This window comes from Petaurus breviceps, unplaced genomic scaffold (genome assembly GCF_028583685.1).
Source record: "Petaurus breviceps papuanus isolate PSGF00001 unplaced genomic scaffold, PetGlider_PUasm1.0 90897, whole genome shotgun sequence".
Classification (NCBI taxonomy): domain Eukaryota; kingdom Metazoa; phylum Chordata; class Mammalia; order Diprotodontia; family Petauridae; genus Petaurus; species Petaurus breviceps.
Window position 1 is genome coordinate 6,522,127 of NW_027187374.1, and position 14,867 is coordinate 6,536,993.

Consider the following 14,867-nt stretch of genomic DNA (forward strand, 5'->3'; position numbering starts at 1 on the left):
TGTATTTAATTTTTCAAGTACATGTGTTTCCCCCCAATAGAATGTAAGCTGAGCAAAGGAAATTATTCTTTTGGCCTTGGTATTCCCAGTCCCTAACTCAGAGCCTGACAGAGTGGGTACCTGATCCATGCTTACTAAATTTTGCTGAAAAAAATTTGACTCCAGGTCACTGCTAGAGGTTAACCTCTAGCTTGGTGGCTGGACTGATTTTAACTGACTGTGGGGCTATTTGGGCCTTCCTGTCCAGATAATCATTTTCCCCTTTGCAGTCCTGTCCAGATAATCATTTTCCCCTTTGCAGGTTTCTATATCTATGCAATGGAAGTCTATCAAGGCTAAACTATCAGTGCCTAGTACTAAGAATTAGATAAGGAACCAGCTGAAGTTATTAGCAGTGGTTTGTCATGTGATATTCCACAGGGGCAATGTTCAAAAGGGACAGGCTTGAGGGTACGGTGAATCAGCTTTTAGTTTTAACTTAAATACTGGTACTTCAAATTCCAGAGTTGACGTAATATGAGAAGAAATAAAGCATATTTTTGTTGATATTTGAGAAAATTCAAAACCAGAGGACTTTAAGCTAAATAGAAGGACGGCTAATAAGTTCTCCTCAGAAAGACACACAAAAGGGAAAGTTTTTTTCTATCTATCACACTGCCACCCCAGGCAGAGTTAAGTATCCTGCTCTTCCCTGAAGAGGATGGCTGAGTTGAGTATCACTGCATGTCTATCAGTCAGTCAGTCAGGTTGTTAAGAACTCGCCAGATTATAGTGACTGGTGGGGGAGGGGAGTCCTGCGTGAGCAGGTTAAGGATTAAGGATTAGCCTTTTCTGCTCTTAATTCATTGAGTTGTGTCCTTAGGGTTCTTGGCATTTAGACAAGGAGACAGCTAAAATTGTTACTTTTTGTGAATAATTCTTGTTTTGTAAAGGATTGTGTTTAGTACTTCATCTTGGGTTTTTTTTTTATTTTTTGTTTTTTGCTTTTTGAAGGGGGGAGGTAGGACATTTGGGGTTAAGTGACTTGCCCAAGGTCACACAGCTAGTTTTGTGTTAAGTGTCTGAGGCCGGATTTGAACTCAGGTCCTCCTGACTCCAGGGCTGGTGCTCTATTCACTGCCCCACCTAGCTGCCCTCATCTTATTAAATTTACATGACCCAGAAGTTTATTCAGGAATCTGGTGCCTCTTCTACTTCTACCTACTCTATTCCTCTTCCGGAATGAACTCCCCCTACATTTTTATCTATTGAAACACTTTCCTCTCATTAAGGACCAGCTTAAGTACTACCTCCTCCATGAATTCAATTCAAATATTCATTAAGCACCTATTGGTATTATGTGATATATCATACAGCCTTTCCTGATTCCCATATCAAATTAAAAGTGATTTCTCTCTCCAAGAACTATACCTATGTACCTATTGTATGCTAACAAATTATATTTACTTGAAAACATGTCAGCCCACTTTACAGCAATATCCATGAGACCATGAGACTGTCTGGTTTAATTCTTGTTTCACTAGTATTTGAAAGTGCATTGAACAAAGATATACACTATTTTAGAGCTGAAAAAGAGCTTTAGAGAAGATCCAGTTTCTTCATTAGGGGGTTAGACTAAATAACCTTTTGGGTTATTCTAGCTCTAAATCTATAGTCTTAAGATATCTAGTCTGACTCCTCAATTTTATAACTAAAAAAACTGAACAAGAGAAGTGAAGTTACCTGCTCAAGGTCACACAGTTAGTCATGGCAGTACCTAAAATGTCCTAACTCTCAATCTAGTGCTCTTTCCACTAAGAACTTAATTCTTACATTAAACTAGATACAGTTAGCAAATCCCTTAACTGAAGCTTATTTAAAATATTTCTATTAATGTTTCTATAATTACTATTAGCTGAGTCTCTCAACTTCCCCCACCTACCAGGCCAAGGAGAGAACATTAATTTCAGTCGTGTCTACGGAGGGGTCTATCTACAATTTTTTTCATTTTGAAGAAACTAAAAATTTGATAAAAATAAAAGGTGCACAAGTTGGAATAAAGACGGTAAAGGGAACAAAGGATGAAATACATCAGCTTTTTTTTTATCATATGAGTTTAGCATCCCCTTCTGCTGGGGTAGTCTTTCTAGCATTCCTTATGGCTGAACTGGGCAACTCGGCATTATCTCCCTTTACTATAATCATTACACTCAAGAAAACAGAAAAAAAACAAAAAACCAACAACCAAAAAAACCGAACAAATTTGCATGTAAATATCTAGAAATTAAGATAAATTTAATCCCCAAATTACTGCAATTTTATGACATCATTTTTATATGTAAATATTACTTCAGCAAAAAATGATTTAGGTATCTAGCAAGTAAAACCAGTTTTCTGTCATACCAGTAGACTAAGCCACAGTTTAAGAGGGCATTGATAAATTGGAGAGTTCAGAGGTGGGCAACCAGAATATCGAAAGGAGTTAAATAAATGTCATGCAGGGAATAGCTGAAGGAAGTAGGCAATTTTAGCCTGGAGAAGAGAACACTCAGAGGGGGAATAATAGCTGTCTTCAAGTTCTGTCACATGGAAGAAGGATGAGCCTCCTCTAGTTTGGCCCCTGAGAGCAGGCAGAATCAGAAGCAAAGGATTGATGTCAGGGAAAAAAAAAACCCAAAACCAACTTCCTCATCATTAGAGCTGTTCAGAAGTGTAACGGGCAGCCTTGAGAGGTGACAGATATTCCCTACTGGGGGGGCTTTGAGAGCAGAGGAGGACAACTGGATGACTACTTATCAAATATGTTACAGCATGGATTCCTTTCAGGTATAGTTTGGACTAACTGGCCAGGGAAGTCCCCTACAACTCTCACATTCTTCAAATTCTGTGATCTAAGCTGAGAAGAACAAAATAAAGAATCTTAGAGCTGAAAAAATCTTGGAGATCATTTTTAGCACAACTTCCTATATTAGAGATGAAAATCATGAGGCCCACAGAGGTGAAATAAACTTATTGGCCTAAGGTTACACAATTACTTAGTGGAAAAGCTGGAACTAGAACCCAAATCCCTTTTTCTCCCCTCTGAGAGCCTGAGTTCTACCTAAAAAAACAAGAAAAGTAACTTTTCCTTATAAAACAAAGCAAAAACAAATGCCAAAGCTATGAAAATGTTTTGTTAAAACTTTTATGTCTCAAGTCTGAGAAGCAGCATGGCATAGAGGACAGACCTTTGGAGAAAAAAGGCCTGCATTCAAATCTTGTATTATCTCATTATGGATCTTTAAGTCATATATTTTTTAATCCTTTTAAAAGCTATTTATATTTTTAAGCTTGTAGTATTCTATTTGTAGTACTTGGAATACGTACTCCATAAATGTACTACCTGCTGTGAAAAGTAGCAATTTCTTGGTTTCTTTTCATTCTAATATTCTTGTTCAATGGGACTTTTAAACTACAGACAGAAAGCATCCTTCATTATTTTTTATGAATTTCCTGGACTCACTTCTGCCTATCTAAATTTGAATTCTATTTTTTTAGGTTGTTCTTATACATTTTATCTGTTGCCTGATACTGAACTACTTCGCAGCAGGAACTGTGTCAATTTTCATCTTTGTATGTGCTACACCTAGCATAAGTGCCTTTGTTCAGACACAATGTTTGTTGAATCTGTTGACTACAGAAGTTTTAACATAGAACAAATGTAGAGGTGGAAGTGACTTTAGATGCCACTAATAGTACAGCTAGAAAGAACATACATAGACATAGAGTATGGGTATATGGGGTGAATTTGAGAGAAAGACAAAAAGTAATTAAGAGATGAGGACTCTTGTATACTACTGGGTGTAGAAGGAAGGGAGAGGTAGAATGGGGTAAATCATTTCACATGAAGAGCTGTAAAATACCTATACAGTGAAAGGGAAGATGGGAGGGAGATGGGCATCACTTGACCCTTACTCTCATCATCATTGGCTCTAAGAGGGAATACAATCAGCTGAATATAGAAATCCATCTTACTGGACAGGAAAGTAGGAACGGAGGAGATTAAATAAAGGTGGTGGGGGGGGAGGACTGACAAAAGAAAGAGCAGACTGGGAGAGGTGGCAGACAGAAGCAAAAGGGTGAAAGAAAAGAGAGGATGAACAGGAGGAAAAATAGCATGGAGGAAAATACATAGCAATCACAATTGTGAATGTAAATGGAATGAATTCTCCCATAAAATGGAATCAGAGAGCAGAAGAGATTAAAAATCAGAATCTTGGGCGGCTAGGTGGTACAGTGAATAGAGCACCGGCCCTGGAGTCGGGAGGACTTGAGTTCAAATCCAGCCTCAGACACTTGACACACTTACTAGCTATGTGACCTTGGGCAAGTCACTTAACCCCAACTGCCCTTCCTCCCGCTCCCCCCCAAAATAAAATCAGAATCTTAAAATATGTTGTTTACAACACACTTGAAGCAGAGAGACATACACAGAGTAAAGATAAGGGGCTAGAGCAAAATCTATTATGCTTCAGCTGAAGCAAAAATGAAATCAGTGGTAGCAATCCTGATCTCAGACAAAGCAAAAGAAAAATAGACTTAATTAAAAGAGATAAGAAAGGAAACTACGTCTTACTAAAAGGTACAATAGATAATGAAGTAATATCAACACTAAACATATATGTACCAAGTAGTATAGCATCTAAATTCTTGGGCCTTTTTTGTTTCTTTGGAGGGGGGAAGGCAAGCCAATTGGGGTGAAGTGACTTGCTCAAGGTCACATGGCTAATTAAGTGTCAAGTGTCTGAGGCCGAATTTGAACTCAGGTCCTCCTGACTTCGGGGCTAGTGCTCTAGTCACTACCACCTACCTGCCCCTAGCATCTAAATTCTTAAAGAAGTTAAGTGAGTTACAGGTTTGTGACCAAACAAGAGATAGAGAGCATGATGAAGTGTAAAGTAGATAATTTTTATTACATTAAATTAAAAAGCTTTTGCACAAACAAAATCAATGACCAAGATAAGAAGGAAAACAGAAAGCTGGGAAACAATTTTTATAGCAAATGTCTCTGATAAAGCCTTCATTTCTAAAATATATAGAGAACTAAGTCAAATTTATAAGAATACAAGTCATTCTTCAATTGATAAATTATCAAAGGATATGAACAGGCAGTTTTCAGATAAAGAAATCAAATCTATAGGCACATGAAGAAGTACTCTAAATCACTTTTGATTAGAGAAATGCAAATAAAAATAACTCTGAGGAACCACCTCACACCTATCAGATTGGTTAATATGACTAAAAAAAGGAAAATGATAAATGTTGGAGAGGATGTGGGAAAATTGGGACATTAATGCATTGTTGGTGGGATGGTGAATTGATCCAATCATTCTGGAGAGCAATTTGGAACTATGCCTAATGGACAACTAAACTGTGTATACCCTTTGATCCAGCAATATTACTACTAGATCTGTATCTCAAAGAGATCATAAAAAAGGGGAAAGGACATACAGGTGCAAAAATATTTATAACAGCCCTTTTCGTGTTGGCAAAATATTGGAAATTGAGGTGATGTCCATCAAATAGGGAATGGCTGAACAAGTTGTGGTATATGAATGTAAAAGAATACTAATGTGCAATAAGAAATGATGAACAAGTAGATTTCAGAAAAACTTGGAAAGACTTGTACAAACTGATGAAAAGTAAAATGGGCAGAACCAGGAAACACTGTATCAGCAACACTGCATGATAATCAACAATAAATGATGCAGCTCTTTTCTGCAACACAATGATCCAAGACAAGTACAAATGATTCATGAAGGAAAGCTATCCACATCTAGATAAAGGACTGAGGGGACTCTGAATGCAGATGTAAGCATACTTTTTTCACCCTACTTTATTCTTTTTCATATTTTTTTTCCTTTTTATGTTTCTGTTTTCACAACTGGGACTAATATGGAAATATGTTTAACATGACAGCACATGATAACATATCAAATTGTCTACCATTTTCAGAAGAAGGGAGGGGAGGGGGAAAGGGACAAAAATTTGGAACGCAGAATCTTGTAAAAATGAAGGCTAAACACTATTTTGACATGTAATTGGGAAAAAAATACTACTAAGAATAAAAAAATATTCTCATTAAAAAAATATAAAGACTATGAGAGGCACCCCATGAGCACTGAGCAGCTAAACTAGAGCAGCAGTGATGGTAGTTTAGAGAGTAAGGCCAGGACCAGTCTAGTCCTGCCTTCGGGTAATCAAAGCTTCTACAAGAGACAGCCTTTTTGTTTCACTCTGACAAAGCTGAGGGCTCAGTAAGGAAAACAGAAGCATCGTCTGACAAGAAACTGTCCCTGGCCTTAGAAGCATGTCCACTGCCTCCTTTCACTGTGGCCAGAAAATCAATAGCTCTGTTCTGGGCATCTTGAGCTCCAATACAATGGCAAATTTCTCCTTCTCCCCTGCAAGTGTATTTGGCAGACATGATCCAGATGAAATCAATCTCTTCCTTCTCTTCCAAAATACTGGAGGGTCACCCAGAAGGATACACCCTTGAATGCAAACATAGCAAGGAAGAGAGCAAGGACCCACCCAAAGCAATCATGACTGAAGTCAAAGAACAGGAAACAAGTACAAGTTACAAGTACAAACTGGTTTTCCTCCCCTCCCCTTCAACCCCCCCACACCCACCCCAGGCAATCAGGCTTGAGGGTCTTGCCCAGAATCACACAGCTGGTGAGAGTCTGAGGCCAGATTTGAACTTGGGTCCTCCTGACTCCAGGGTTGGTACTCTAGCCACTGCAACATCTGGTTGCCCCAAGTGCAAACTGTTCTACAAAAAAGATAATGAGTTTAAAGAAAAGGGCATGGGTACTCTACACTTGAAATCTGCCAGAAATCAGAAGATAACTGCTGGTTTGAGCTAACACCAATTTAAGCAATATATTTCTGAATGTCCTGGTTTCACTCAACATGTCCTGCTCCAGACCACCAAAAACAACATTCTCATAGTGTATATTCCAAACTCACCAATTAATGAGAAGAATTCTGCCATCCCCAAGATGATGCTAATCAAAGTCAAGACCACTGAGAATGCTGAAGAATTGCACAAAATCTTACCAGAGAAAAAGGAAGTCTGGAGGTATGGGATATAGCATTTCAAAGATTCTTTTGCTAAGTTACTGCTTTTTCCCCTTTAACTTATTCCTTTTATTTTTAACTTTCTATTGATGTTTTAAGAACTCACAGGTATTCTGAAAGGTTTTGTGGGATGAAATTGATATGGTTAATAAAAAGCTTTAATTAAAAAAAAGGAAAGCATACTAGCTTGGGAGCAGGAAGAAAATTTGGTTCAAATCTCACCTCTGACACTGCTGGTGGTGCTGGTCCTTCTTTTTTGAAGAGGACCAATGACATCACAAGGGTGAAGTTTTGATTTGGGCATGAATTGGATTTAAGTGAGGCAGAGCTGTTCAAAGTCATTGGCTTCACTCTCTCCTCCAGAGTCATCAAAGTCCAGTGGCAATACAAAGGTCAAGATGACTGGTGATGGACCAAGATGCTTGTTGACTTGTTAACTTGACAGGCTTGAGCTTGTTGGGTTTTCTATTTTTATGATGTACTACTTCCTCTGAACTACTTCTCCCAACTTGTAGTCATGCTTATAGATGGGGTCCCAGAAAGCAAATGCTACCTCAGGTACTAGAGGTAACAGTGGGGGTGACTACTTCTGTTAATGTAACCCTTGAGTCCCCACTGATATATTGCTTGTTTCTTTTTTTTCCATCTTTTAAAATATTCTGAACTTGAACATTGCTCTCTTTCTCTCTCTCTCTCTATATATATACATAAACATATTTGTATTTACATATATATGTATCTATATAACAGATACTTTATGAGAAGATTAAAACCATATGAATACAAAACGATGAACATCTATTTACACTCTTTGTTTCTTGAAAAAGTATGTAACAAATTCTACACATTACTTTAAAAAAACTGCCCATGAAAAAGCTCATCTGACTTTTTTTTAAACAAATCAAACAGTCTTTTGGGGGGGGGGCATTTCTGCAAATTATTCTATTTGTTTTGCATTTCAATATACAGAATCGAATTTCATTAGCAAACATTTAAGTCTGAAATGTACCAACACAAGAAAGCATTTAGAGAATTATTAAACAAAATAGTCCTAATCTACCTTGTTAATATTCCATTTGCAGTATACACTAATCTTCACATCTTATTTTATATTTCTAAACTAGTTCCCTTTTCAGGAACAAAACATTATTTTTCCTTAGCGTCAAATTTCTGAATAGTTTTTATTATGCTTTGTTCCAAAAAATTATATCTTAGTTTACCTTTTCCCACATTTAAATTGCCCCTTCTTTTGGCAGAATGAAGCATGTTTTCAGGCACAACCAAAAATTCCACTGTACCTTGTTCAAAAGGAATCAAATAAGAAGGCAAGTATAATATACTTGTATATGAGGTAATCTACTCATGTGAAGAAATCCAAAATCCAGAAGGAAGAAGCATGGCTAAGAGTGTTAGGCAAAGATCAACTGCAAGTAGAAAAAGAAATTATGTCATTTAAATATAGAGTAGATGACCTGGAAAGGAGGAAAACTGGACAAAGAATTCAGAGAACAGAACACAGACTTAGAATGGAGTTATGATAGAAGGTATCAACTACCTTGATATTTGCTACCAAAGCAGAGCAGCTGAGAAATCGATGATTTGCTTTAGTAACAATTTTATGTGAAAATAGAGAAAACAAGTGGAACAACTACTATGAACCTGATTTTGACCTATAAGGAAAAACTGAAGTTGAAAGCTTAAGAACTTCAGAAGTGAATGAAAAGTCACTAAACTGTGCATACTCTTTGATTCAGATACGAAAAATATTTATAACAGCACTTTTGTCATACCAAAGAGGTGAGAACAAAATGCTTGTCAATTGACTATGAAGAGCTTAAATAAATTATGGTATATGAATTTAAAGGAATACTACAGCTCTAAAAGAAATGACAAATGATGGGTTCAGAAAAACTTGGGGAGATCAGCAGGAACTAGTATAGAGTAAAGTGAGTAGAACCAGGAGAATGATTTATATACAATGACTGTAAAATAGTAAAGGAAAACAGTTTAGACAGACTGGAAACTCTCACCAACAAGGACCAACTATGACTCCAGAATGCTACTGAAACATGCTTCTCATCTTCTGGCTGGAAGGTGACAGACTGGAGGTACTACAGAGTGCGGCAGATATTTAAAATGGAGCCAATATGTCCACTTATTTTGCTTGCTTCTACTTAAGGGGTTACAAAGCTGAGCTTCTGTGAGAGGGGGATGTGATGAGTAGTGAAAATGACACCAAAAAAAATGTCAGAGAATCATTTAAAAAATAAACAAGAGCACAAAGAAGTTCACAAAGGAATACAGATAGACAAGGCATTTTGCTACTATTCTGTTAAATTTAATATAGTTTTTATAAAAATCTAACTATAAAATAGTTCGGTTTCATATATCCTGTTCTTCTAAACTGAAGTGTTCATGGCTATTTAATGCTTGTCAATTTTAAAATATGTAATTTTTCTTAAAAGAAAAAAAGGCTTAATAGATTATGGTGCATTGTTGTAATGAATTGTTACTAGTAATGTTAAAAAACAAACAACCAGACATTCTTTCCTTCTTATGAAAGGAAGTATAGAAAGAAACCTTCAAAATAATCCAAGTCAAGATTAGCAGAACCAGAATTGTATATAAATTAGCTACAACTATAAGCATATTAAAAAAAAAAAGATAAAGCCAAGAGGTCTCAGAAGAAATTTGAAAAGGGACATAGAACTATGGTTTTTGTTTACAGGCATACCTCAAGGTCCTACCCAAGGCCCTCTTCTCTTTTCTTTCTATACTCCTATGGGTTTAGTTATTGTATCTATGCAAATAAATCTCAGACCTGAGCTTTATCTCTAATGACCTATTAGATCTCAAAATCAAATGTATAAAACTGAATTGATCATCTTTCCCCCCAAAACTTCTCTATTTTTCCCAAAGGCACCACCACAGTTCTAGTCTCCAAGGTTCATTACCTTGGTGTTATACTCATTCTCACTCCCCCTTACCCCACAGAGTCAATTAGTTGACAAATCTTACCACTTTTACCTTTACAACATCTCTCACATCCAATCCCTTCTCTTTACTCACGGTTTCCACCTTAATTCAGGCCTTTATTATTTCTTACCTAATCTACTGCTACAAGGTTCCTGATTAGTCTCTCAGCCCCAAATCTCTTATAACCTTTTTTGTGGCTGTTGTTCAGTTGTTTTTCAGTCACGTCTAACTCTTCCTGACACTCTTTTGGGTTTTCTTTTTTTTGTGAGGCACTTGGTGTTAACTGACTTTCCCAGGATCACACAGCTAGTAAGTGTCCAGTGTGTGAGGCCATATTTGGACTAAGGTCCTCCTGACTCCAGGGCCAGTGCTCTAGATACAGTGTCACCTAGCTGCCCCATTTTGGGTTTTCTTGGCAAAGATACTGTAGTGGTTTGCCATTTCTTTCTGCAGCTTATTTTACAAATGAGGAAACTGATGCAAACAGGGTTAAGTCACTTGCCCAGGTAAGTATCTAAGGCCAGATTTACACTTCAGAAAGATAAGTCTTCCTGACTTCAGGACTATTGCTCTATCCACTGTGCCACCTTGCTGCCCTTTATGATCTAAATCCATCCAAAAACCTGCTATCAAGATGTCACTTCCCTACTTGATTAGTTCCAGTGGCCCTACTTCCTTTAGAATAATACAAGAATTCCTATGTTTAACTTTTAATTTCATAATGTTGCCCCAACCTATCTTTCTAGTCTCACTGAACACGAAGCGAAGGGAACAAGCACTGATTAAGTAACTATGTGCCAGACACTGTGCGAAGCACTTTACAAATATTGTCTCATTTGATCCTCAACCCTGGGAGGTAGGTGCTATTATTACCTCCATTATACAACTGCAGAACTGAGACAGACAGAGGCTGAATGACTTTCCCAGGGTCATACAGCTATTAAATATCTAAGGTTAAATTTAAACTTAGGACTTCATGGCTGCAGGTCCCAGTGCTCTATCCATCTATCTAGCTGTATTACTAGTGACAGAGTTTTAAGCATTTGGGGGTGATTCTTCTTTCAAATCATATGTCAGAGGTAGCCTTGTCTATAGGGATCATTCCCATTACTGACATTCCTAACCTAAATAAAAGGATTGAGAATATGCTTATTAACTTTGTAGCTAGTAACAGACTCATGAACCGTTATAGCTGGAGGGGGCCTCAGAGATCACATTATCCAGGGACATCATGTTAGAGATGAGAAAACCGTTATCCAGGGGGAAGAATGATGACTTATTTAAGACTGGCTAGTTGGGGTGGGTAGGTGGTGCAGTGAATAGAGCACCGGCCCTGGAGTCAGGAATACCTGAGTTCAAATCTGGCCTCAGACACTTAACACACACACACACACACACACACACACACACACTAGCCGTGTGACCCTGGGCAAATCACTTAACCCCAATTGCCCTACCTTCCCCCCTCCAAAAAAAAAAAAGATTGGCTATTAAGTGGCAAGGCTGAGAATTAAACAGTCTCTTACCTATTTGGAGCCATTCATCTAAAGCCATTTATCTAAATCATACATCAAAAACAGGATACATATGAGTGGCTACAAATACAATTTAGTAATAGACTTAGGGACATAAAATATTAAGTCTAAGAGGTGTTTATTGCCTGGCAGTCTGCACATAGGAAATACCTTTTAAAATCCTCTTCCAGAGTCTTATTATCATATTTGATCCTCAAAACAACCCTATGAGGTAGATAAGGAAATATTATCTATAATTTGCAAATTAGGAAATTAAGTCTTAGAGGGGTGGTAATACAGCCAAACTTAGAACTAGGGTTCCTGATTCATGGTCCAAAGCTCATAAAAACTTTGGCCATATATTATAAGAAATCTTTAAGTTAAAAACCACCTTCCATCCCAGTGCAATGTGATTTAGCAAGTCTGCAGTAAGGGATCACTTTTGTCTTATATTGGCCTTACAGTCTTAAGGCAGTATGGTGGCACAGTAGACAGAGTGCCAGGTCTGGAATCAGGAAGATCTGAGTTCAAATCTGGCCTCAGACCCTTACTAGCTGTTTGACCCTGGGCAAGACTTAATCCTATTTGCCTCAGTTATCTCATTTGCAAAATGAGCTGGAGAAGGAAATGGGGAACCACTCCAGTATCTCTGCCAAGAAAACCCCAAATGACAAGAATGTAACAACTGAACAATATCCTTATGGTTTAAGAGGTATTACAATATATTAGAAAGGAGTTCAGAGAGATGTTGGACAGCTAGGCAGGGATATTTTTACAATACTTTTTTTCTTTATTTTTACAAATAAGGTATTTGTAAATTCCTAAAACAGCAGTGCTCCCATATTGTTAAAAAAGTATAAAGATGCTTTCCAAAATTAAATATAAGTAAGATTACTTCCAATTTCTTTGGATTATTTCTCCCATTGCTCCTTTTCATGAATACGTATGACTGAGGGTTAAGTGTTTTACATATACAAGACTATGTATTGCCTGTACAAGCAGACCAGCAAAATGAGTCAGGAAAGTGGAATCCAACTGAATTTACTGCTATTATTTTAAAAGTATAGATGAAACTGACATAATATTGATGCATTTTAGTAAAATATGAAAGAAAATTTAAAAATAACCCTTCTATTATAACTTGTATATTTACCTTTGTGAATGAAATGAGCTAATGGAACAAACTAGATAAGCAAGAAAAAAACCAATCTACCACAGTAGTCCAAATGTTTAGTCAACTCAATCCAAACTACTTGAAGAAAGATTTATTATATAAGAACTTTTGAAAAACTGGAAAGCAGTTTAGCAGAAATTAGATTTAGATTTCATATCAAATATAACAGTAAGGTCTTAATATAAAAAGGGTTTACAACATTAAAAAAATAGAAAACAAAAGAAGGTGGCATTAACAATGATGAATGGAGTAGGGGGGATTCATAACCAAATGAGGGGTGTGTTCATAAAAGAAAACAGACAAATTTAGTTTAAAAAAATTTTTTTAACTTTTACACAAATACAGTCAACTCAAGTGGAATAAGAAAAGAAACTGCCTTTAGGAAAAAGTACTAACCTTGCTATTTGGCATTTAAAGGCTTTCACAACCTGACTTTCAGCTAGCTTTTTAGGCTGATCACACTTTACTTCCCCTATATTTACACCCCCATCCAACTCACCTAACTGCCATTCTGGTCCATGACATCTCTGCTTCCATGCCTTGGCTCAGGCTGCCCTCCACGCCTGGAATAGTCTTCTTTCTCACCTCTACCCCTGGGAACCTCCAGCTCTCTTTAAGGCTTAAACATCACCTCTTTCAAGGGGCCCTTCCTTGTTCACTCGGTAAATAATGTCCTTCCACCCCCCCCCCATCACTATGAATATATTTTATACATCTAGTATATTAAGTTATATGAATATATAGGATGTGAGCTATATGAAGGGAAGAATTGTCTCTTGTATTTGTATTCCCAATGGCAAAAGAAAAAAAAAGCCTTGAAACTACAGTTGAGAATGAAGAAATAAAAGAGGTCAAGGACTTAAGATTATTCACAAGTTTCACATCATGAAAATGTTCAAGAAGAGGTAGCGGCTGCTGGAAAAATCAAGAAACTATAATCCCAACCAAGAAACTGAAATTGACTGAAATAATAATAATAACTAATATCTAAAAAGTATTTACTATGTGCCAGCATTTTTTTACAATTATTATCTCAACTGATCTTCAAAGTAACCCTAGGAAGTAGGTGATATTATTATATCTTCATTTTACAGATGAGGAAACTGAGGCAAATGAGGCTAAATGATTTGCACAAAGTTACACAGCTAGCAAGTGTTTGGAGTTGGACTAGAAGATTCGAAGTCAGGTCTTCCTGACTCCAGACTGAGCATTTTATTTATGTACTTACTATTCCACTGATCAGGCACTCCTACTTAAAATTAGCTGTGTGCTTAATTTTAAGGTAAAAAATAGCATAAAACTAAAAGAAAGGACTAAAATAGCGAACATAACTGCACGCTCCCAATTTCTGCTATTATCTGAAAAATGAGATTGGATAAAAGTTAAAGTATTGATTCTCACCACGCTGTCTAAAAATCGTGGTAAAGAAATTATTTTTAAAAATCACTAAGTGGAGAAGACAAAAAAGCCTAAAAATTGACTAAGGAAATACCTGATTTTCCTTACCAAGATCATGACAGTCAAGGATAAAAGTGAAAAGAATATATAAAATAGGTCATGAAGAAAGATGGAAAATTATGACTCATAATATTTAAAAAAAAAGAGGAGGGGAAAACCAGGTGTATGGACAATTTAGCATGAGATTCAACTAAGGCAGATTATTCTAAGGACATTTATAAATGAAACTTAAAAAAGAACAAAAAAGTTTAATAGAACAGGTTCTTATCATCCATGACAGCGGAAGTTGGTGTGGAGGGGGAGGAGAGGTAGGATTCTTTTCAGCAGAGACATGGGGCAAATATGAGGGCTCAGAGTTTGATAACTACCTGAGGAAGAGTAAAAAGTAAATGGGAAGAGCTCCATCGATGAAGGCAGGCTAGTAGAATAGTTTATTTGGCCTCACCTCATGCTTTTGCCCTCTGGATACCCGATATAGCAACCCAATGATGTGGGCCCCAACAAGAGGGTCGTGGGACCTTGTCAGTGGGAGCAGAGATAGCTGCAGTGGTCTGGGTCAGCTCACAGATTTATTTTCATACCATTAACCAGCAATATGGTCATTTATCTTACAGATAAAAGCAAGATCCTCATGAAACAGGTAA

The 14,867-nt window shown here is 37.0% G+C and overlaps 1 protein-coding gene and 1 pseudogene across 9 annotated transcripts in view; one reads left to right on the top strand and one right to left on the bottom strand.

Annotated features, from left to right (window-relative positions):
- SYNJ1 (synaptojanin 1) overlaps positions 1–14,867 on the bottom strand; it is a 117,552-nt gene that overhangs the window by 90,879 nt on the left and 11,806 nt on the right. The gene's annotated exons all lie outside the window — the stretch shown is intronic.
- LOC138151287 (nuclear pore complex protein Nup50-like) lies at positions 2,791–8,113 on the top strand (annotated as a pseudogene).